Source organism: Xyrauchen texanus, chromosome 16 (assembly GCF_025860055.1).
Source record: "Xyrauchen texanus isolate HMW12.3.18 chromosome 16, RBS_HiC_50CHRs, whole genome shotgun sequence".
Lineage (NCBI taxonomy): Eukaryota > Metazoa > Chordata > Actinopteri > Cypriniformes > Catostomidae > Xyrauchen > Xyrauchen texanus.
This window is the reverse complement of record NC_068291.1, coordinates 6,064,115-6,088,294: the sequence shown is the minus strand read 5'-3', so window position 1 is coordinate 6,088,294 and position 24,180 is coordinate 6,064,115.

Sequence of the window (24,180 nt, the reverse complement as noted above, 5' to 3'; positions counted from 1 at the left end):
TATCTTACATGTAGGAAAATAATAATCATAATGATAATAACAATACTTTTTATTCTTATAAAATGGTATATACAATTAATCTTAATTCTGTTTGTCATGTTTAACCAAAAATATTAATACTGCTAAAAACAGTGAGTATTGATGCTGACTACCACCTTTGGAGTCGTGAGTTCGAATCCAGGGTGTGCTGAGTGACTCAGGTCTCCTATGCAACCAAATTGGCCTGGTTGCTAGGGAGGGTAGAGTCACATGGGGTAACCTCCTTCAGTGGGGCATGTGGTGAGATGTACTTGGATCCCGCAGAGTATTGCGTAAAGCCTCCACATGTGCTATGTCTCTGCAGTAACGCGCTCAACAAGCCACGAGATTAGATGCACGGATTGACTGTCTCAGACACGGAGGCAACTGAGATTCATCCTCCGCCACCCAGATTGAGGCGAGTCACTACGCCACCAAGAGGATTTAGAGCGCATTGGGAATTGGGCATACCAAATTGGGGAGAAAACGGGGATAAAAAAATACTGCTAAAAACTGTCATCAAGAATAAAAACATTTGTACAGGTGTACATTTATTGCATTTATTTTTATTATTTGACCATCTTGACACTCTCCCATTCAAACTCGTCGGCATTTCTAAGTGCTGAGAAGACATGAGATGTGCATATTGCACCCTCGTGCAACTGTAGTACAGTCCTAAAGTTATTAATAACAACATACATTGATTATTAGATGAATTCGTACATGTGATAAACTAATATTTTAATAATTTCCACTGTGCGCAATCTTCTGAGTTAACAATAATATCACCTCAGTGTGAAGCGAAGAAAACATTAAGCATTTTAATAGCAAAATAATAATAAAAAAACATATCAAATAATTAATCTATATAAATAAATAATAAATTGTTCAATTTATCTATATGATATTGGATTACTATATTGTATCATGCTATTTTTTTTTAAAGTTTGATGTGACAAAAAGTAACACATTACTACGGAGTGCCCTACGGAGCCCCGAAGTGACCTGTGCAAAAAAAATCACAGAGACTTTCGAAGTGATCCCACTTTTAGGAGAATTCGTTCATAATGATTTTACAGCATAATATTTTCATTATAGTTTTACAAGCATGATATTTGCTCACTTTAAAACAAATATTGCTTTCTAAATCAGTTCGTTTTCCCACAGTTTAGCGAATGTTCATATTCTTTATTAAACGTTCTGGCCATATTGGGTTAGGCCTATATGTGTTTCATACATGTCTAAGGTTTTTACTATGCATTGAAATACACATTGTGATGTTTTTATGAGCTATTGTATTGATTTGTTTTTATTTTACAAAGAAAATAATAGAATATAAATAATCAAATTTGTATCTGTAATCAGCTAGCCTACAATAGCAAGTTCTGTGATTGTCGATTAACTAATACATTTTCACATTCATTAGAATTTAAATTTCGTGTCCTGGTGTTTATTATTAATATAACAGATTCATTTATTCATGGATTTTGATTCCAGTGGTGGCTGCATATGATTGTTTCCGATTCGTGTTGTCCAAACATTTCCAATAACTCCAGAGCGTTGTAAAGTCCAAAAGTCAACATGTTTTGAAAAAAAGATAGATGTAATAATTTCCAAAATTCACAACATGTTTTTATCTAACGAAATATTCTGCCTCAATCCATGTTTGTTGGCGTTTAGACTTTCAAAAATATTTTCACTGTGGTGAAAAAACTTGCTGGACACAAAGCGAGGCATGCACCTTCCGGGGCAGTCTAGCAGCTTATATATATATATATATATATATATATATATATGTATATATATGTATAGTCTAGCACTATTATATATTACAAAAAAAGATCATATTATGTAGGATTATCTGCGTTCACATGGCGCTCCATTTAATCCATATTATTCTATTTTATTCAAATTGAGGATTTCGTTCGAGGATTTTAAAAATTTTTAGGGTGATGATGTCATAAAATATGACGACAGACATTAGAAGCTTCATTCTAAAACCACAATAGAAGTTTTGAATGTAAATATGACATGAAAAAAAGACATTTGGTACGGTCTAGTATGAACGGTCAGAATGACCGCTATGGCCATTTTAGTATAGAATTCCGGTAGTTCTAGTGTTAAATGCAAGTACAAGTCTATTGCTTGATTAGTGTCCTTTGGAAGATCAAAGCATGTCTCAGCCAAGACAGTATTACAAATGTCATAGACAGTAATGTCTTTGTATTGAAGGCCAAGTTTAAAATATATCTCTATAAATTCATGCGCATCCATGCTCTCAGTATCTTTGAGTAAATGAATGATGGCAATGATGCAATCCGAAAAGAGCTATACACACACCGGAAACTGTAACCTGTGCGCACGCGTTACGTTTCTTGTGCGCACGCGAAAGTCTCTGTGATTTTTTTTTTTTTTGCACAGGTCTCTTCGGGGGCTCCATACCACATTACAGCTAGTGTGAAATAAAACATTTCAGGAATGAAGCTCCGCATTGGATTATGGGCTAGATAGCGCTGGAAGTGTACATCGACTGTACACTTGAAATCAGATTGCATTGTGGGTAAGAATGAGTGAACAAATGTAGAGTTCGAGATGTAGAGAACTAATTCGTACACTACTACAAAATGGCCGACACCAAAAATAGTGCATTATATAGTGGATAGGGGGCGATTTCAGACAAAGGTATAGGCAATTGTATAAATTCAGTCAATGTATCATGCAAAGAAAAAATATTACTTCAAACTACAGTCTCGCATAGTCAGACCTATATCCACACTTCGTTTTTAGCCCTGTTCCAGCACTGGAGAATCAAATATAATATGCAGTCTCAACGTTTCTAGTAAAACAATCATAACTGTGTAATTTTAATTATGCTTGCCTCATCTTTCATAATGATGCTGTCCTTGTGTCCCTATGAATTTTGTGCGCGCGATCACAAGCAAAAGGCAGCTGGCTGCAGTTCACTTAACGGCCACAGGTATAATTAATAACAAGGGTTTCTGAATCTTACATACTGCACCTTTAAAGGTGCTATACGTTATATTATAAATGTATCATAAAAATGGCGACAATATGTCATTAGTGATTTAGGAAACGTGCTAAATTGAAATACTGGCTCCTCCGATAACAATGCTACAGCCAGTATATTTTACTTTGAAGTTTCCATTCCAGGCCAGAAATTCTGTTTATGTTTTGGCCTGTGTGATCCCGCCCACTGCCTACTCACCAATAGTATTTCGACACCGCCGGGTTGCCAGATATGATCAGGTTTGCAGGCAAACAACACTGCCTGCTGCAGCCATAAGCCAACAAACAAACTAGATCACAGATGACAGATTCCACCCAACCTAAAAAGCCCCGTCATCCATCTAAAAACAACCATGACCAGAGGCGTAGTAAAACAAGGATAATATTGGAGATGCCTTTGGATGATGGAGACAGCTTAAAGCCCAGATATCCTTTAAAACGGATGCTGAGTTTGCTAATTGCTAATCAACATTCTGGCAACCCGCATGAACCTCAAGTCTGGGGCGGGGTAGACAATATTTTGAATTTGGACTGCAGTACCCATTTCAAACGCTTGTTGTCAATCTTATAAATAGCACCTTTAAAACGAAATCATTTCCAACAAAGTCTCCTGTTTAACACATTGACCATTTAGTCCAGAGGACAAAAGAATGATCATAAAATTTATGCAGCATGATAAGCAAGGCCTTGACCAAAATATTATAATAATAAAAAAATAAACTTGTGAACATTTACAGCTACAATAAGGATAATAAAAAATAATAAAAAATAAAACAGTTTGAAAGAGGAAGGAGTCACAAATCGTCTAGGTTACGTATGTAACCTCCGTTCCCCAAAGGAGGGAACGAGACGTTGTGTCAGAGAAGCGACACTAGGGGTCTCTCTTGAGCACCAATATCCACCTCTGATCTATGAAAAAAGGCCAATGAGAAGTTGGCAGCCGGTATTTGCATGTCCCGCCCCCGGACATACGTGTATTTAAGTGGCGCAAATACGGGAGTTCATTCAGGATTTTTCTGAGGAGCCGGAAATGGTCCAGCCACAACAGTGGCTCGGCTGAGCGACATGGCGGGAAAGACACAACGTCTCGTTCCCTCCATCGGTGAACGGAGGTTACATATGTAACCTAGACGTTCCCCTTCTGTCACTCTCTCCACGTTGTGTCAGAGAAGCGACACTAGGGGTCCACGACTCAGCCATGCGCTGAGCCGTGTACGTGAACTGCTGATACAGGAGCGAGCAGGTATTCTTACGTGCAGGACGACCAACTGTATCAGACTGCACGTACCCTTCCCCAATGCCTCATTCAAGCCATCAGAATCCTTTTCGTTACCCTGGAGGGGGGAACAAGGTGATGGCCGCCAACCTGGGAATGGGCCAGCCTGGCTGGGCCTCTTTTCTCTCTATGTTTCTTGCATAGAGCAACTACGTCTGGGGCCCTTACACGCATAGGGAAGGGGGTCTTAGCCCTTCTTTCAGGGGAAGAAGACCCTGCGGAGGCCACACCTACCCGGCAGGGGAGGAAAAGAGTGGCAAATACATCACATGGCCTGTTAGGACCTATGTGGAAAAGTTGGTGCGGTGGTAGATTCAGCCACGTAGAGGGGGGAAGCATACAGCACGGCGACCGAGGCAGCTGTAACTGCCTAAGGGAGACACAGGGGTCCGCTCGTGAGGGGACAGTACCGCGGAATTACACACAGGGGGAGTCCAAGCAGGAGGCCTTACCTGTGGCGCACCTATTCCAGTACAGGGTAGTTTTTGGGTACCCATAGTGGCTTGGGTCGGTGAGTTCCTCCGCTGAACTGCGGACCCAAAAGGGCTAGGGAGGAGTCAACCAGCGACCCGAAGATGGGGTCTCCTGGGAACGGAGGCGCACTATTTTACCTCGGCTGAGGGAAAGGGCACTAGGCGCAAGCGATTCACCCGGCCAGAACGTCAGCGTGTTACCGAGTTCTATGGGCTCGGACCTGAGAAAACACGGGACGATACTGACTCAACACGGAGATTGTAAAACCTCGAGAAAGGGTTAGGTGTTGCCCACCCTGCTGCTCTGCAGATGTCTGCTAGGGAGGTGCCCCTGGCCAGTGCCCATGAGGACGCAACACCCCTAGTGGAGTGAGCTCGGACCTGCAAGGGGGGGGCACGGCCTGGGTGTGATAAGCCAATGAAATGGCGTCGACAACCCAGTGGGCAAGCCTCTGTTTGGAGACAGCGTTCCCTTACCGCTGTCCCCCAAAGCAGACAAAGAGCTGCTCAGAGCGTCTAGTGCTCTGCGTGCGGTCCAGATAGATACGCAAAGCACATACTGGACACAGCAACGAAAGGGTTGGGTCTGCCTCCTCCTGGGGCAGCGCTTGCAGGTTCACTACCTGATCTCTGAAGGGCGTGGTAGGAACCTTGGGCACGTAGCCCGGTCGCGGTCTTAGGATCACGTATGTGTCTGCTGGACTGAACTCCAGGCAAGTGTCGCTAACAGAAAATGTTTGCAGGTCCCCGACCCTCTTGATGGAGGCGAGCGTGATCAGCAGGGCAGTCTTGAAAGAGAGGGCCCTGAGTCCAGCTGAATCTAGCGGCTCGAAGGGGGGTCTCTGGAGGCCAGTGAGGACGATCGAGAGATCCCAGGAGGAGAATAGGTTAGGCCGGGAGGGAGTTAGCCTCCGGGCACCTTTGAGGAACCTGACAATTAAGTCGTGCTTACCAAGATACTTGCCGTCTATCGTGTCATGGTGAGCCGCAATGGCGGCGACATACACCTTGAGGTCCAGCCTCTCCTGTAGAAACACAAGCTCTGATCTAACTGTGCACTTCTGTGGGTCTTCGGCTTGGGAAGAAGACCACATCCCCCGGCACTTTAGGGCGTAAAGATGCCTGGTCGAGGGGGCTCTGGCTTGGTTGATAGTATCTATGACGGTCTGTGGTAGGCCGGCTAGATCTTCCGCATCCCGTCCAGGGGCCAGACGTGGAGGTTCCAGAGGTCTGGGTGCGGGTGCCAGAGCGTGCCCCGTCCCTGAGAAAGAAGGTCCTTCCTCAGGGGAATTCGCCAGGGAGGGGGGAGCGTGAGGTCCGAGGAGCGTGAGGTCCGAGAACCAAGTCCGGGTGGGCCAGTAGGAGTCCACCAGAATGACTTGCTCTTCATCCTCCCTGACCTTGCATAGCACCTGTGCAAGAAGGCTCACTGGGGGAAATGCGTAGTTGCGCAGCCCCACGGGCCAGCTGTGTGCCAACGCATCTACCCCGAGGGGAGCCTCTGTCCGGGCATACCAGAGCGGGCAGTGGGAGGTTACTTGGGAGGCAAACAGGTCTACCTGGGCCTTGCCGAACCAGTCCCAGATCAGCTGGACCGACTGGGGGTGGAGCCTCCACTCTCCACCGGGCAAGCTTTGTCTTGACTGCGCGTCCGCTATCACATTGAGGTTGAATTAACGGGAGAAACTTCCTCAGGGCAAAGAAAACAGCCAGCAGCTTTAGGCAGTTGATGTGCCAACGCAGCGTGGCCCGGTTCCAACGGCCTGCGGCTGCGTACCCCTTGCACACGGTGCCCCAACCCAATTTGGAGGCATCGGTTGTGACCAGAACGCATCGGAACACCTGCTGCAAGGGTACCCCTGCCCGTAGAAAGCAGAGGTCTGTCCAGGGTTTGAGGGTTTGACGGCAGGCGGTGGTAACTTTCACACTGTGCGTGCCGCGGAGGATGCCATATGCCCCAGGAGCTGTTGGAATCGTTTTAGAGGGACCACGGTACCTGGCTTGAGGGAAGCGAGGCATTTCAGCACCGACTGAGCACGCTCGTTGGAGAGACGTGCTGTCATAGAGACTGAGTCTAACTCCAAACTGAGAAAAGAGATGCTCTGGACTGGGGTGAGCTTGCTCTTTTCCCAGTTGACCTGAAGCCCCAAACGGCTGAGGTGCCTGAGCACCTGGTCTCTGTGCGCGCATAGTAACTCTCACGAGGGGGCCAGGGTGAGCCAGTCGTCGAGGTAATTGAGTATGCGTATGCCGGCTTCTCGGAGCGGGGCAAGAGCTGCCTCTGCGACTTTCGTGAAGACGCGAGGGTACAGAGACGGGCCGAAGGGGAGGACTTTGTACTGATACGCCTGGCCATCGAACGCGAACCGTAGAAAGGGTCAATGTCGAATCGAGATGTGGAAGTACGTGTCCTTCAGGTCTACCGCTGTAGATGTCTGCAAGATGGCCGTGTTAGCGTGAGCGTCTGCTGTGTGATTCCACTGCTATGTAATTTGGACTAGGTTAAACTGTTACCCTCAACCATTTTATATTTATTTTGAGCACTTAAGTTTCCAAGTATTCTGTTATATTATCTTTTCTTCTATCGTGACTCTCTCCAGCATGGATCAAGCCGAGATCTCACTACAAACAATTTGGGACGCAATACAGCTAATTAAAGTTGAAAAAGTTCAAAAACTGAGATTATACAAACTAGCCTTACCTGCATCCACAGATCTTTATCTTCATTGTGTGATCAAATCTCGGAGCTTGAACACAGGGTGAGCTCTAACGAAGATAACATTGAAGATCTGTCGAAACGTGTGCAAACACTTGAAAAATAGAAAGCCTACTTGAAGGACAAAGTTGACGACGCTGAGAACAGAAGTCGGTCATGTAATCTTCGGTTCATCAATGTGCCCGAAAAGAGTGAAGGTAGTGATGTGATCGTCTTTGTGAATCAGCTGATTCCGCTTCTTCTCGGCAGAGATCAATCCTTTGCTGCACCGGCTATTGAGATGGCCCATCGCTCTCCTACATTTAGTTCTGGATCCAGGCCTGTGCCCAGACCTATTTTGGTCAAGTTTCTGCATTTCCAGGACAAGGCAAAGATCCTACGTTTGGCCAGGGAGAAGAAAGAACTACTTTACAAAGGTACTCGAGTTTTCATTTATCCGGATTTTAGTGCTAGCCTGATCAAGAAGCGTCAGCAGTTTGATGCTGTGAAAAAGAAACTCCGTGCTGTGGATATTAAATACTCTTTGCTGTATCCCTGTATGTTGAGGGTGATGGTGCATGGAAAACCGAAATTATTTCGTAGTTCTGAGGAGGCAGAGACTTTCTTTCGAGATCTTTCTGTACCCCCATGATTATGTATTCTCCGTTCTGTAACTAACCTTTTCTGTTAGTGTATGTTATTATTTATTTATTTATCTCTTGATCCTACATCCGTTTAGTGCTTTTTTTTTTTTTTTTTTTTTTTAATATTATTGTTGCAGTCTGAATCTGGGGCATATTGGTTTTATTTATTTCGATCTTCAATTAAATGTTTTTTTTTTTTTTTTTGTTTGTGTGTGGTCTGTGTGGTGTGTGTGTGTATGTGTGTGTGTGTGTGTGTGTATATGTGTAGTGTTCGTGTGTTTGCTCAATTTGCTGTATTTCTTTCTCCACCCCTTCCTTTCTTCTATAGTTCATTATTTGGTTGGTTGAATTGTCTTTATTGGTACAATTGAATCTGTTAAAGGTTTAAAGGTTATTCACCTTAACATTAAGAGTCTTGTCTCTAAAATAGATCTCCTCAGAGCCTGGGTTTTTTTTCATAAACCTAATATCATCACTATATCAGAAACCTGGCTACATAACAACATCTCTGATGATGTGATTAAAATTGAGGATTATGTTTTGTACAGATCTGACAGAGCCTCCAGAGGTGGTGGTGTGGCAACTTATGTTTCTGCCATCCTAGTTTCAGAATGTGTTATTCACAGCATAGATCCTGTTAATTTTGAGTGTCTTTTTGTTAAAGTTACTTTTCATGTAAATAAAAATGTAACTATTGGTAATATTTATAGGCCACCCTCTGCTCCGTCTGACTCTACGATGTGTATTCTGTCAACGATTAACTCCCTTGAGAAGCACAATGAATTGATTATTCTGGGTGACTTTAACAAGAACTGGTTGGATCGTTCCTCTGTTAATGATAAAAATTTACTTGGCAGTATAAATCTCTGTCAGTTAATTACTGTGCCTACCAGAGTTGACCATCGCTCTTCATCTTTGTTGGACTGGATACTCGTTACTAATACTGAAAGGATAATTAAATCTGGTGTATTGTCAGACTGTTTAAGTGATCATTCGATTATTTACTGTGTCTGGAAAATTCAAATCCCAAGTTCTCCACCTAAATACATAATTCTGAGACAGTGTAAAAATATGAATATTGATAATTTTATTCAAGATCTAATTGATATAAACTGGAATATGTTTCAGTTGATTCCTTTTGTTGAGGAAGCAACACATTTTTTTCATTCTGAAGTTATGAATATAATAAATAAATACACCCCTTTGAGAACTGTTTAAGGCAGACATTTACCTTGGATTAATTCTAATCTTGTTCAACTTTTTAAGCAAAGAGATAAATCATGGGCTAAACACCGGGTATCTAGAGATCCTATCGATTGGGAAAAGTACAGACATTTGAGGAACTTATCTAAATTGGAAACAAGGAATGCAAAAGCTAATTATTACAAAGATCGCCTTTCTCAAAACTTTCATAACCCTAAACAGTTTTGGAATCAGCTGAGTAATCTGTTAAATAAATCTATAAAAAGCTTGATTAAAAATATTAAATTTAATAATGAAATTATTTCTGATCCTTCACTTATTTCTCAAGCTTTTAATCAACATTTCTCCTCTATTGCATCATTAATTCAATTACTGTTAACGGACTATTTTCCTTTAAGAAGATTACGCCTGTCGATGTCTACTATGTTATCTGTGATCTAAAAACAAATAGTAGTGCTGGTCCTGATGATTTAGAAGCTAAATTTGTTAAATCCGCCGCTCATGTATTAATGTATCCTCTAGCAGATTTATTTAATTTGTCATTAACTACTTGTTCTATTCCGTCTATATAGAAATGTGCAAAAGTTACTTCATTGTTCAAAGGTGGAGTCTCATCTGATGTCAATAATTATCGGCCAATTTCTATTATTTGTGCTATTGCAAAAATTTTTGAGAAATTAATATTTAATCAACTATCATCATTTATTAATTCATTTCACATTTTATCTCCGTTACAGTCAGGCTTTAGACCTAATTTTTCTACTACGACTGCTCTGTTAAAATTTACGAATGATGTGTTCTCGTCCATTGACAAAGGCCAAGCAACAGGTGCCATTTTCATAGATTTTTCTAAGGCCTTTGATATGATTAATCATTATCTTCTTCTTGATAAGTTGTATTCTATTGGTTTAAATAGAGATGCTCTTCTCTGGTTTAATGCTTATCTTCACAACAGACGTCAATGTGTTGTTTTTCAAGGTTTCCAGTCAGATTATGTAATTGTTGAAAAAGGTGTTCCACAAGGTTCCTCTCTTGGACCATTACTTTTCTCTATTTTTATTAATGATTTACCTCAGATATGTTCAAACTGTTCGGTGCATCTTTATGCTGATGACACGGTAATTTATACCTCTAACTCTGATCTGTCACAAATTCAGAACTCTTTACAACTTGACTTTAATTTGGTTGAAGAATGGTGTCATAACAATATGCTTACATTAAATAAGAGGAAGTCTTGCTGTATGATGTTTGGGTCGCGTCGCTGCCATTCGAACACTTTTGATTTGAATATTATTGTTGACGATGGCTTATCTCTTGAGACTGTCAATGCATTTAAATATCTCGGCCTTTGGATCGACTCAGAACTCTCTTTTAAGCCCCATATAGATTATATTATTAAAAGAATTTATCACTGCCTGCGCTTACTTTATTGCTCAATTAATTGCTTTACATTTCAAGACAGGAAAAGAATTGTTTCTCAGTTAATATTTCCTCTTATTGACTATGCTGATACTGTTTACCAAAATACCTATGATATTTATCTTAAGCCTCTTAATGTTGTTTATAATTCTTTGTGCAGATTTGTGCTAAGGTGTCAATATCGTACTCATCACTGCCATATGTATGAATTGCTTAATTGGTTGCATCCTAAATCTAGAAGACAATTTCATTGGCTTTTGTTTATCTTTAAATGTGTTTATTTTGTTTGTCCTTCTTATTTGAATTAACTTTTGATTCCATATAGATCTCCCTACTCTCTTAGACATTTGCAACATCCTTTTTTCTTTGTTCCAAAAACTGTTAGTGTAGTTGGACGTAGGTCATTTCTGTATAAAGCCCCTTTTGACTGGAATAATCTTCCTGTTTCTCTGAGATATATTACCTCTCTTAATCGTTTTAGGTTATGCCTATTCTCTTATCTTAAAATAACTTGTCTATGTTTCTGATTTTATTTTGTTTTCTCTCTATACTTGAGATTCATTTGAGGATCTTTTGCTGATATTATGTGGCTCTATTTTGATGCTGTATGATGCTGAGATTTTGTATTGAAACTATGTTGCGGGTGTGGGAAGTAGGTTGAGCTTTTGTTTTTGTAGTTTTGTTTTGTAATGTTGTTTTGCTTTATGTTGTCTGTGCTGTATATTGCTTATGTTTTTAGGACCCCCTTGAAAATGAGATGTTACATCTCAAGGGGCTATCCTTTCAATAAATTCAAATTCAAAATTCAAATTCAAACCAATCTAGATGCTGGACGCCAGATAGAATTTGTTTCTGGGTGAGCATTTTGAACGGGAGTTTGGACAAGGTCCAATTGAAAACTCGCAGGTCCAAGATCCGTCGCAAGCCACCGCCTTTCTTGGGTACAAAGAAGTAAGGGCTGTAGAAACCCTTCTTCATTTCGGTTGGAGGGACAGGCTCTATCGCGTCCTTGATTAGAAGGGAGGCGATTTCTTCGCGCAGGGACTGGGCATGTTCGCCGTGTACTGCGGAAAAATTAACGCCCACGAAGGGGGGCGGAGGCCTGGCAAACTGAATTGCGTAACCGAGTCGAATGGTCTGGTGCAGCCAGCGTGACGGGCTGGGCAGTGAATGCTACGCCTCTAAAATCTGTGCTAGGGGCACCAAGGGGACGAGTATTTTGGACGTACCCGGCGGGGCTTCGCAGCGGTGCGGAACAGGTAATGCGGCATTGGGAGGCAGTGAAGCGGCCCGAGGCTCCGGTGCTGAGCATAGACTCAAAGCACTTACCTTGCTCCGCGCACCCGGCAGGGGGCGGGTTCCTGACTGAGGAGGTCTGATGTTGGCGTCCTCTGGACTCGTCTGAACCGGCCGGCCAGGGAACAGTCGTGGGGGTGATGGCGGGGACGCCGCATCCAGGAAGCCGGGACTGTTGAGGCCTGAAAGCAGAGTGCCGTGAGAACGGCATTTGCAGGCCATGTGACCCAGAGACAAAGGAAATAGTTCTTTTATTGAGAATTTGGGTACCGCAGCCAAATGAAAAAACACAAAATTCTCCTCCCGGCCCTCCACTGGGGGATGGTGCGGTCTTACCACCTCCGGAGCTAACGTCTTGGACTCTGAGTGGGCTGTCTCAGGAGCACCTGGGAGCCTTCTGGATCCTCGAGGGGGTCCGTGAGACAGGGGCGTGCGCTTCCCGTGGTTGGCTCGACGCTGGGGCTGAGAGCTGGGCCCGGGTTGAGGCGGAGCTGAAGGTTTCCTGGCCGCGGGAGGACGCCCTCGGCGAGCAGACGGGGCATGAGCCGTAGCGGCAGGTTTGCGGCGAGGCATGATGTGAGAGATGGCCTCCGTCTGTTTCTTCACCATGGAGAACTGCTGGGCAAAGTCCTCGACGGTGTCGCCGAAGAGGCCAAACTGGGAGACAGGAGCGTTGAGGAAGCGAGTCTTGTCTGCTTCATGCATCTCGATCATGTTCAGCCATTGTTGACGCTCCTGGACCACAAGCGCGGCCATCGCCTGCCCGAGCGCTTGCGCTGTGACCTTCGCCGCTCTCAGGGCGAGGTCGGTCGCTGAGCGCAGTTCCTGCAGCGTGTCGGGATCAGGACCACCCCCGTGCATGTTTCTTAGTGCCTTGGCTTGATGAACCTCTAGGAGAGCCATGGCATGCAGGGATGAAGTGGCATGTCCGGTGGCACTGTAGGCCTTTGCGGTCAGCAAGGATGTTGCTCTACAGGTCCGGGAAGGGAGTACAGGGCGGCCCCGCCAGGTGGTAGGGCTTCTGGGGCATAAGTGGAGCGCAACTGCCCTATCCATCTGGGGAATCGCTGTGTACCCGTAGCGCGCTCCGCCGTCGAGGGTGGCGAGGGCACCAACCGCATCGTCCTCAACTGCATCGTCCTCAATCCCGTGGGAAGAAGGAGCAATACGGGGGCGGCTGGAGTGGCTTGCTTACGATTGTAAGCGAGCCGCGACCGCAACGTTGTCATGGTCATGTTCTCGCAGTGAGAACATGAACCATCCACAAACGCAGCCTCGGTGTGATCGCTACCCAGACACACGAGACAACGCCTGTGGCCGTCTGAAGCGGAGAGCACTCTACCGCATCCAGGAACAACACAGGGGTGGAAAGGCATCTTTATAAAGACGCGTCCTTAAAAGGTTGTTCAACGCCGCTGTGTTTTGCTCTTTTAGAAGAAATTACTCTTTTAAATAAAATCACTCTTTTATGAAAAAAAGGACTCGTGAGAGTACTTTTTAATCTGCAACTGTCGAAGCGCCCAGGGGCAGGAATGCACAGCCGTGCAAACAGGAGAAAGCCACTGTTGTGCGCCGTAGAATCCAACAGCATGCAGCAGAGGAATGACAGGAACTCGGTGTGTAACACGCAGCAACTGCAGACACGACCATGGGCTCCGAAGAAATTTTCTGAATGAACTCCCGTATTTGCGCCGCTTAAATACCCGTATGTCCGGGGGCGGGACATGCAAATACCGGCTGACAACTTCTCATTGGCCTTTTTTCATAGATCAGAGGTGGATATCGGCGCTCGAGAGACCCCTATTGTCGCTTCTCTGACACAACGTGGAGAGAGCGACAGAAGGGGAAATATACTTAAAAAAATGCAACAGTACAAGTCTATTTCGTGATTTACAAACAGGCTTAAGCAATCATAAATAGGTATTTAACATAGTCATTTTGCGAAACAAATAAATATTTCATGGGGTATGAACACTATAGGAGTTGCTTTAAAACATAGTGAAACTACACACGCAGAGCAAATATTTTGTACCGTGTACATACCATGCATAACACTGACATCTATGGAGATAATAAGATGGGCTTTCTTAATAAATTAAGAAAATAATTAAACACAATTGTCTGTTATTTATCAACTGAAAGAAGATTCAGAAACAACATCCTAACTAAGCCTTGAAGCATGATTAGATTCAGTTAGATCTGAATCTGAATGCTATAATGACCTTCCCAAATGTATATTTGAAATACATGTGAAGTTGCACAGTGCACTTATGAAGGTACATTGTTTTTTATATCAACACATTTATTAAAGCAATCTTTGCTCTTTGCTCAAAAATATTTTGTGTATTATTTGTAATGTTTCACAGTATTTCATTTGATGTGATATCATTCACAAGGCCTTCTTTTGCATTTTATTTTTCTGTCTGTGCATAAGAACACAACGTCTGTGGAAATGACTTCCTTGGACTGTACAGCTCTAAAGATAGTTCCTTTTAAATAGGGTTTGTGTTGTTACGGACTAGCACAATGTTACTCTCTTACAGAGCTTTGTCCACCACACAAGTATCTGTTGACATGATCCTTAACACAGATATTATATGAGGGGAGCTTTTCAGCAATCTCCAAATTATGCAGCCACGTTTCAGCGTGCACACCTGTGGGTCAAGGCTGGCTGGAGCCATTATAGCTAATGAGTGTGGAGTCCTACTTTAGCAGTTTCAGCCTCATAAACTTACCTAAAAGCAAACTAATGGAATCTCACTGATAGAGCTTTTGTATCATTACAGAATAACATGCCTTTGTGCATGTTAAATATATCAATGCGACTATGTAACCAAATTAATTTGGTGTCACAGACAAAATGACAGCCCCCTGCTGCGTTCAAGTCACAGGTGATGTAGATTATTGATGGCTGGGAAAACAGTTCTGGAAATCAGTTCACGGCAATTTCAGTTTGTAATGTTATTTTCAGGTCCATTAGAAAAAGGGTTGCAGTTGTTATCACTGATTGGCTGTTTTGGAAAAATAACCGCTATTACTGTAATGATATTGATATGTTTGATTAGTGCCCTTTTCAATGCCTATCGCAATAATACATAATTTTAAACTATCATTTTGACTCTAAAAATAATGTGTAGATGTGGATATTAAAAGAAAACTGTAAAATGAATTGAAATGAGCAAATTATATATAATACTAATGTGTGCCCCGATTATTCATGTTTAATGTACTTTATCATTATCGCAACATTTTTATACTCATTGCAGTTATGAGAAACTATGATTAATGATAAATATTTCTTTATCAGTATTTCAACTGAACAAGTGCTTATATTTATAACAGGTGAATTTAGAGGTGGACTTTGCACAGTTCATATCGTCAGTGTAAAAAAGACTGGGAGACACTGTGGCATTCAGCTGACGAAAACAATTTTTATGCTACCGCAAATGCAGAGAGCATTTGTTTCTATATTGAGATGAGCACAATGCATTTTGTCCTCCTAAATGGGCCACGTATACTTGAGCGAGTTCAAAGGTGTTTTAGCAGCATGCAGAGTGGCCATTGTGCATTGGCTTTTCATAGGAGTTGACTCAGAGCATTCCACTCAAACTCACCACCAGATACCTGCAGCATCTAAACTGCGTAATATTCAACACAGTGCAAAGGAATCACTTTAAAAACAAAGTTTAATCTATTTCAACCAGGTCCAAGTGTTGTTCAGCTAAAGAGATTCAAGCAGGGTTAACACCGACATGTTTTGAAAACCCTTCACAGTCTTTGGCCACAATAAAGCGGATCGCTCTTATTTGTTTTCATGGAATGTCGCACTCATTCCTCTTTGAAGATTTTTGTTTGCTTTTGAATCATATAAAGGCATCTCTTTCAAACATATTAATTGCTCATTGAAAAAAAAACTTGACAGTGTGAACTCTAAATAGAGAAACATTAATCATAAAAATCATCAAAGTCATGGCTGCTGGTGTTGTGGGACAGAGTACGCAAGGCCATTTCAATCTCAGAATTGCTGTCATCTGATTCTTCCAAAAATGCTGAAATGAAAATATGTACGTCATTAAAATGTTCCTGCAGTAAGGGGGCCATGATGAATTTGCACATTAGCATGATCCAAAACCAAATAAATAATTACTGAGCCTTTGGGATACCTCACATTTTTGCTTTTTATACAGTTTCTATTTATTTATTTACAAGATGCAACGATTACTTTGAAGCAATACAAAATTTAAAAACTATAAGCAATGCACACTGATAGTCCTAGTGGAGAAACATATAAATGTGCCTAATTGCTGCATAGTGAGATTTCAGCTGTTGCCTCTGATCCATGTTATCTTAATAACAACAGCAATCAGTTGTATAACATCAAGAAGAAGTGCATTTTTACATAGACAAATAAGTAGAATCTGAATGTGATTCTTTGCTATGCATTTGATGCATACATTGGTATTGTTGTATCAACCTGTTAAATGATGCATTTGTATTGCTTTAACATGTTTTAGTAAGTTCTTACCCTTTGACTGGACAGCAGAGAATGCCTGGACTTTGCACACTTCCTATGAGAAAAAATAAAATGAGATTGTGAGACCACTGCATTTTCTGACCTATTGTAATTATTTCACACAAAATACAAATAAAAAAAAAATAACTAATAACATAATTAACAAATAATATTTCTGTAAAAGGTTTTGATTGAAATGTCTGAACCAGGACATGCAATTAGAAAACTAAATTTTATTCTTCAATGACAGCTCAGCCACAACAAATGAAACACTCTCAGAAGCAGTCATTCCTTAACAAAACATAGACGATGGTTTTCTTTCTCCTTTCTTCTTTAAGTACCTAACCAAACCCTGTAGAACTTAATTTCCCCACTAAGCCTGTTTTCAAATGGGGCGAGTGGCCAAATAAACTTCCTTGACTTCTTTTCTAATTGTGCTGAAGGACCCGGTCAGAGCTCTCTATTCATTAACGGACCGAGCTCAGGGTTGCTGGGTTCCCATAGCATCACTGATACCTCTATGTAAATGCATGACCCCTGGCAAGCCTTTGATCTGATTTGATGCATATGCAAATGCTTGCGCTACTTTTCAAACAGGCTTCCTTCTTCATTTACATCAGCACAGAGGCTATTCAGATCTCATCAATGACGTCTTCATCTTCATCCTCATCCTCACCCTCCATGTTTTCATATATCCACATTATTGATTTTTTTTTTTTCATGTTGATGTACTTTAAGGATTACACAAGTACAAATATTTAGTTTCCCTTTGATAAATATGGATGAATAAACAAAATTCGATGTGTATTCACACATGCCCTGGCGAACTTATGACAAATTTAGCCATGTACTCTTAACCTTGACACTGACCAAAAGAGCTGTAAAGATGTATTTGAACTCAATTACGTCTGCTCTCATATAATTTAGTTTAGCTCTTTGTTCCCACAACATTTAATAAATTATTTTGATGCATGTATACAGATGCTATGCTCAGGGTCAGAACCAACAAATTACTTAAATTGACCTAAGAATATATAAAGGGACTTAAAGTGACTTCGCCTTCTTTCTTGAGGGAAATAAAGGGACTTCAAAGTACTTTACCTAAAGTACTTTTTAATATTTAATTGGATCATTATCAAAATAACTGATAAAAAGAAATAATGATAAAAAAAAAATGTGTGGCCCTTGATTTCATGTCATTGGTGTTTTCAATGTTAAAAACTTGTATTTTGACATTACAAAAACTTGTGGAAAAGAACATTTCAAGGTCAAAGTTTAGTGGAAGAAGAGGCTGCTCAAATGTGCATACAGTAATTTTCCCACAATGTTGAAAAGTTATTAATTTAAAATGTAACTGTAATATTTTCACATGGTACATTTAAATAATTGGTGTTACACTGTTTAAGGTTCACATGAAAGATTTTTACTTTAAAAAGTGTGTATATATATATATATATATATATATATATATATATATATATATATATATATATATATTTAATTGCATGATTTATTGACTTTAGCCTGATCAGTGGTGTATGTTTTGTGATGCTTTTGACACTAACTTTTTTCAACCCTTATGTAAATTAACCATACTATATAGTAATATTGTAGTAATCATGACTGTAACCATGTTTTCTTTTTTTGGCAGAAACCATGGTTTTGATACAATTAATAATAGTTATCGTTCAACAATGTAACTTCAGTGCAGCATCAGAAGCTGATGCTACGGGAGCACTCCCCCGGTGGCGTTGATTTTTAAATCCTATACAATTGCACCAATTTGATTGGCTGGTGACTCTTGGTGTTCAGCCTATGCTGACTTCAACGTGGGCATATAAGCCGAAGCCCATTGCCACACCATAAAAATGTTTCTCTTTCAGGATCTGCACCAGGTCAGTGAGAACGAGTTATATTGTATATCTCGACAGGACGAAAGTTTTTTTCCGAGCCAGTGTAATAGTGTATTGCACCACCCAGGACTGTTCTTCCCATAGCTGCATGACCAACTGGTCAAGACATGGCGTATGCCGTACTCAACGAGAAAGTTTGTCTCAAGTACAGTGGCCTTCACATTCTTGTACCATGCCGAACTAACTGTAGAAGATATTCACAGCTTCCTACAGTTGAAGAGGCAGTAGCAGCACATTTATGCCCCTCCTCTTTCAAACTGGAATGGAAATCTAAGACATTGCATCCACATCCACACTGATGTGTAAGGCCTACACTTCAAGCAGATCAGGCTGGTTTCATGGAGGATATGCAGGCCAACCATGCAGATCTGCTAAAGAACTTGGATGAGAGTGGTTCAGTGCCTGAATCCCTACATGAGCTGCTTCATGCTACAGATTTGGCACTCCGAGCAACCAAGACCACTGCCCAGGCCATTACCAGATCTATGGGTAGGCTGGTGTCCGCTGAATGCCACATCTGGCTAAACTTATCAGATCTGAGCATCAGGGACAAAGCTGTCCTGCTTGATGCCCTGGTGTCAGAAGGGCCTCTTTGGTGATGCAATTGATGCTTTCACCGAGAGGTTCTCAGGTAAGAAACAATTACTGGCTCATAGACACTTCCTGCCGAGGTGGTAGTTCTCCAACGCAGATGGTTTGCTCTCGCTCTACATCTGGACAATGTCCAGGCAAACGGAGTGTTACCATCTAAGTAAACATCAACAATGTTGAACCAAAGTGCAAAAAAATGCTGGTGAGAAAGCAAGCCCAGCGGCTTGCACTCAGTTTATTGTCTTAGATGGTCTCAGCCTTTATTGTCTGATCACCAAAAAGGATCGGACACTTAAGAAGTCTCCCTATGGTTGGTTTGTATCAATCGACCTGAAAGAGCTATACTTTTATGTACAGATTGCCCCTCTTCACTGGCCATTCTTGAGATTCGCCTTCAAGGGGACTGCATTCCAGTTCAACGTACTACCTCTTGGGTTTTCCCTGGCTTCTCGCACATTCACAAAATTCCTTCAATGCTGAAGCTGAGCAGCATCCACATATTAATTTATCTTGATGATAGGCTGTTACTAGGCCAATCAGAGGCACAGGCGTGCATGCATAGAAATCTGTTGCTCAAGCATTCATAGCTGTTGATTTACCAGTGTTGAAGTACAGAATTTGTTCTATTAGACAAGGCAACCTGATGAGCAGGCTGGTATAATCAATGTTAAAGCCCGTAAAGAAAATATTTGAGAACTTCTTAAGAATTTTTCAAGAATTGCACTTAGAAACATTCTTATGAACGTCTTATAATTTACCCTAAGAGGTTTTTTTTTTTTTTTTTTACAGTACTTTGCTGTTAAAAATGTTTCTTTCTGGGAGATCAAGAGCAGGCTCACTGTGATGTGACTAGTTTTATGGTAAATAGCTGTTCTATACAAGGCAATGTTTAGTGTTCATGATGTTTCTGACCAACACCTCTGTTCTTTATTATCTCACATCAGCCTTCACTTGTCTGTCTAATGAGAAGTCAAATAAAAAAATCAACCTTTGAAGCAATGTACATGTCAAATTTTGCCAGGATTGACCAGTGTATTTTTTATAAAAAAATAAATAAAAAAACTCATAAGCCTTTGCACTTGAATAAGTATGTATGCTTTGGCAATGCATTGGGGCTACCAAAAAATTAAAAATAAAATGAAATAAAATAAAAGAAAGTTGTTGCACTGTGCTACTTGGAGACAAAACCGAAGGTCAGACTGAATATCTGATCCTACTTTGTAAATGGCACTATATGTGACAATAGTGATGCATTACACATAAAAACATAAAATCAAAAACAGTAAAGGATATTTCAGCAAATTGAATGTTTGATGTTTTTGATGAACTTACAGCAACTCAAGTTGTTTTAAGTCACACATAGAAATCAACTCTCAGCATACAAAATGCAACAGTGGTGACAATTAACAAACATCCTTTTATGTAAAAAGTAAAATACAAATAACTTAGAATACAGCAAAAACTATGTCAAAATAAACCAGTAAATAGTAAAAACTCGAAGTAATTTCTTCATGCCACAGTGCATGCTGGGAACATAGCTGTTAATTTCAACAACAGTAGGTAGTATGTAATTTGACAGCTACATGCTGCTAAATTACAGTTGTATACTGTAGTTATAGTCTCTAGCTGTTAATTTCAGCAACAGCAAGTCACAGTTAATTTTACAGTAACATGCTGGCAACCCTGCTGTCAGTTCTTTACTGTTTTTTGACGAGAAAATCACAGTTTGGGCATGGACAAAGTCTGGCTGCTAAAGCTTTACAGAGAAAGAAGGTTGAACACTGACTAACTGGTGTTGGATGAAAAGTATGGTCTCTCTCTATTCCCACTGCTGTGAATGGGAGTAAGTGTGCAATATTTCACTACCCTGTTGGCTAGTGTCATTGTACAAAAGCCCTTTGCTAGATGATCGCTCTGTTCCCCTGCTTTGCGCTAAATGGGAAGATGTGTTGAGATATGATTGCTCCACTACCTGGCGTAGCTAGTGTGTCTTCCTTTGCATTGAGCTGTTGGTTTATTGTCCCCACTTTCCTTCCTATTTTTCAATATGGTGGTTAAAGAAATGCCTTTTACTACCATGTTTGATCTGGCTTATATGCTTTTTTGGTGGAAAAAAAATGGTTAATCTAAACACTATTGTAGTAACTTGTTTTTTGTCTAAAATCACGGTTTTGATACAACAGTAATACTGTAGTGTCTATACAGTAATATTGTAGTTACAATGACTGTAACCATGGTTAATTTTGTTGTTACTATTAGTTCTACTACAACTACCATTGTTAAACTGTTTACTGTTGTAAAACCAAGGTCAATTTTCATAAGAGAATGCAACCCTAATTAAATATATAACTATCAGGTAAAATTATTGAATTAAAAAATATCATCTGATTGTTATAAATCTAAAAAAAATGTCTTCTTTAAATAGCTTTGACCCATTCGGCCAAGCTGGCCCAGAGACATTTAGCTAGTATACACTTACATACTTTGGCTTTTCGGAGCAGCAGCAGTACACAAGTCTTGGTGGAAGATCTGCATTGTTGGGGTGTTTGTATCTGGTGTTATGCATTTGTGCAGCTTCCCTGCTTTGTTTGGGGATTGTGTGTAGTGTATGTCTGATTGTGCAGCAGCATGTCCTACATACTCGATGCAGCAAGTCTTGTGTTTGTCTAAATGTGCAGCAGCTGCAGCATGTCCACATGCTTAACACAGTCTATCTGTGTATGTTCTAGAAGTAATGAGTCTTCGCACGTGCTCTGCTGCAGCAGCATAGTAGATCTAGTCTGCCAAGACCAAAATCCTGTCAAATATGTTATAGCCACATTAACATGCTAAATCTTTCAGCGAGTTTTCCTTACTAAAACGTAGTTGTGGCAGGGTGGAGGGCGGGGCCGGGCCGGGTCGTGATCCTACACAGAGAGCTCGTTTACAGACATGTCCGTCGTGTGTGTTTATGTTGTCTTTTAAGTTTATCATTAAACTATTATGTATATTGAAAAGCCGGTTCTCGCCTCCTCCTTTCCATTGAAGCCTTTACAGTAGTTAGCTACTTTTTAAGCATGTAGCTTGGAAGCTACAGTTTCAAAGTAGCTTCCTCATCTCTGTTTATCACACAATAAAATAATTTAAACTCTAATCAATATTTCATGCCCATATATTTATTCGCAAAGTAACCATGTAAAAATTGGGACTGTACATTTACAGTTAACTGGTCATTGTCACAAAATAATTCCCCTCAAAGTGTTACAAGACCTGATCACCCATCTGAGTTTATTTTGAGATAATGACTGCCTGACTGTACCATATCCCCATACACATACTATAAAGTATAGTATTTTCGAGTGTTTTAAATCCTTGAAATTGTGGTACAAAAACTGACACTAGAAAAATGTTGTTCAGAGCTCGACATGAAGGGCATTATACATAAATATTACTTTAATGTGATCTGTTTACGATAAATATTTTGAAATGATTATTTGGGATTCGTACAAATCAAAAACTATACAGACAACAAATAAATGAAACAAATAAAAGTAAAAAAAAAAAAAAAAAAAAGCTGAAAACATGGGAGGCCTATCTCTTCTCACATCTTCAAATGCCCCAACAAAGCCATGATAAGCTTAGTAATAAATACATGTTTGGGTGGGTAAATTGGGCTATTCTTTTATATTACTTGCTTGCCATGGGAATGCTCTATCAGCTGGGCCACTTCAGACAGTGACGAGTCTGATTTCAAGACACTATTATCAGAGAGAGCTATGAATGCCACTGACCCTCCAATCTAATATTCCATTTCCATAAACATTTATGCCAGTTCTTCTTGCACTGAGGTCCACTTAATTGAGGCAACGGATCTAAATATGTAAGACAGGGCTGGCCACTGTTTGGCTGCGTCTCATACACAGAGGTGAATATAATGTGTAAAATGATGCAAATTACCACTTTGGCGGCAACCTCTCTCTTTTTTCCTCTGCTCCAACGTTTACTTTTTTCTCTCTCGCTCTGTATCACACAGTTTTGAGCATTTGGGGGTATTTGTGATATTGATGAAAAGTACCCCTGTGCGTTTTTAGGCAAGCATTTGATATATTAATATATGGGGAGTGTGGGTTATTTGTTATGATATCAGAGCTATGAATAAAAGACATCTCTTAACATTTATGCAACAGTAGGCTTCATGTAAATAGACTGCAGTTAGTCTGCAGTTGTTGTCTGGGCAAAGCTATTTTCATAATACCTGTGATCACATCCAATTATAGTTCTACGGTTACAATGATGAAAGTGTACAAAGTGTATTGGTCATAATATTGTTCCTTTTGTAATTTTCCATTTATAAAGAACAAAATAAAAATACAAATATAGGAGTGGCATTATGGAAATAGTTCCTTCTCTTAAAAAGACAAAAGATAAACAAAAGATGGAAATTAAAGAAAAAGATAGCTAGAAACATCTTAGTCTGACAAGACAAGAATCATTTAAACATGATCATAATAATCACTCATGGTAGGTGCAGATCCTTTCATGTAGTTACGTTATATAAATGCACATTATAAACACAATATATCTATACTTAACATGTTAATATACTGTATGAATATAAACATCTATACGCCTCCACAGCTATGCTAATACAACGTGCTGTCTGGATCAGTGTTTGTGTAAGGTAGCAGTAGCACCTCCTACACCTATCCTAGATGTGACCCACATCAGAACTGATTTACCATTGATTAGGCCTCTGTGAGAGCCAAGAACTCTGGAGTGAGGTAATGACTCAGAGCAACAGTGCCCTCTGTGTGTCACAGGCTGCCTCTCATCTGCTACCACACAGCTGGCCTAAATATGAGTGTCCTCTGCTGGTCAACAACCAAAACTGCAGGGCAACAGGTAGAGTGGCTTTACTTTTGAAATGTGCTGTGCACAAACAAGACAGAGAACTGAACTTGGTGTGCTGCATTTGGGTAGTTGACAAATAATATGTATATTAATTTGATATACTTATATATTTATATGTTAATATATATTTCATATCCAAGGGGTTTTCATAAAAACTACTAATTATTAATACTATACTATTATTACAAACTATTAATACTATTATTAATAATACTAAATACT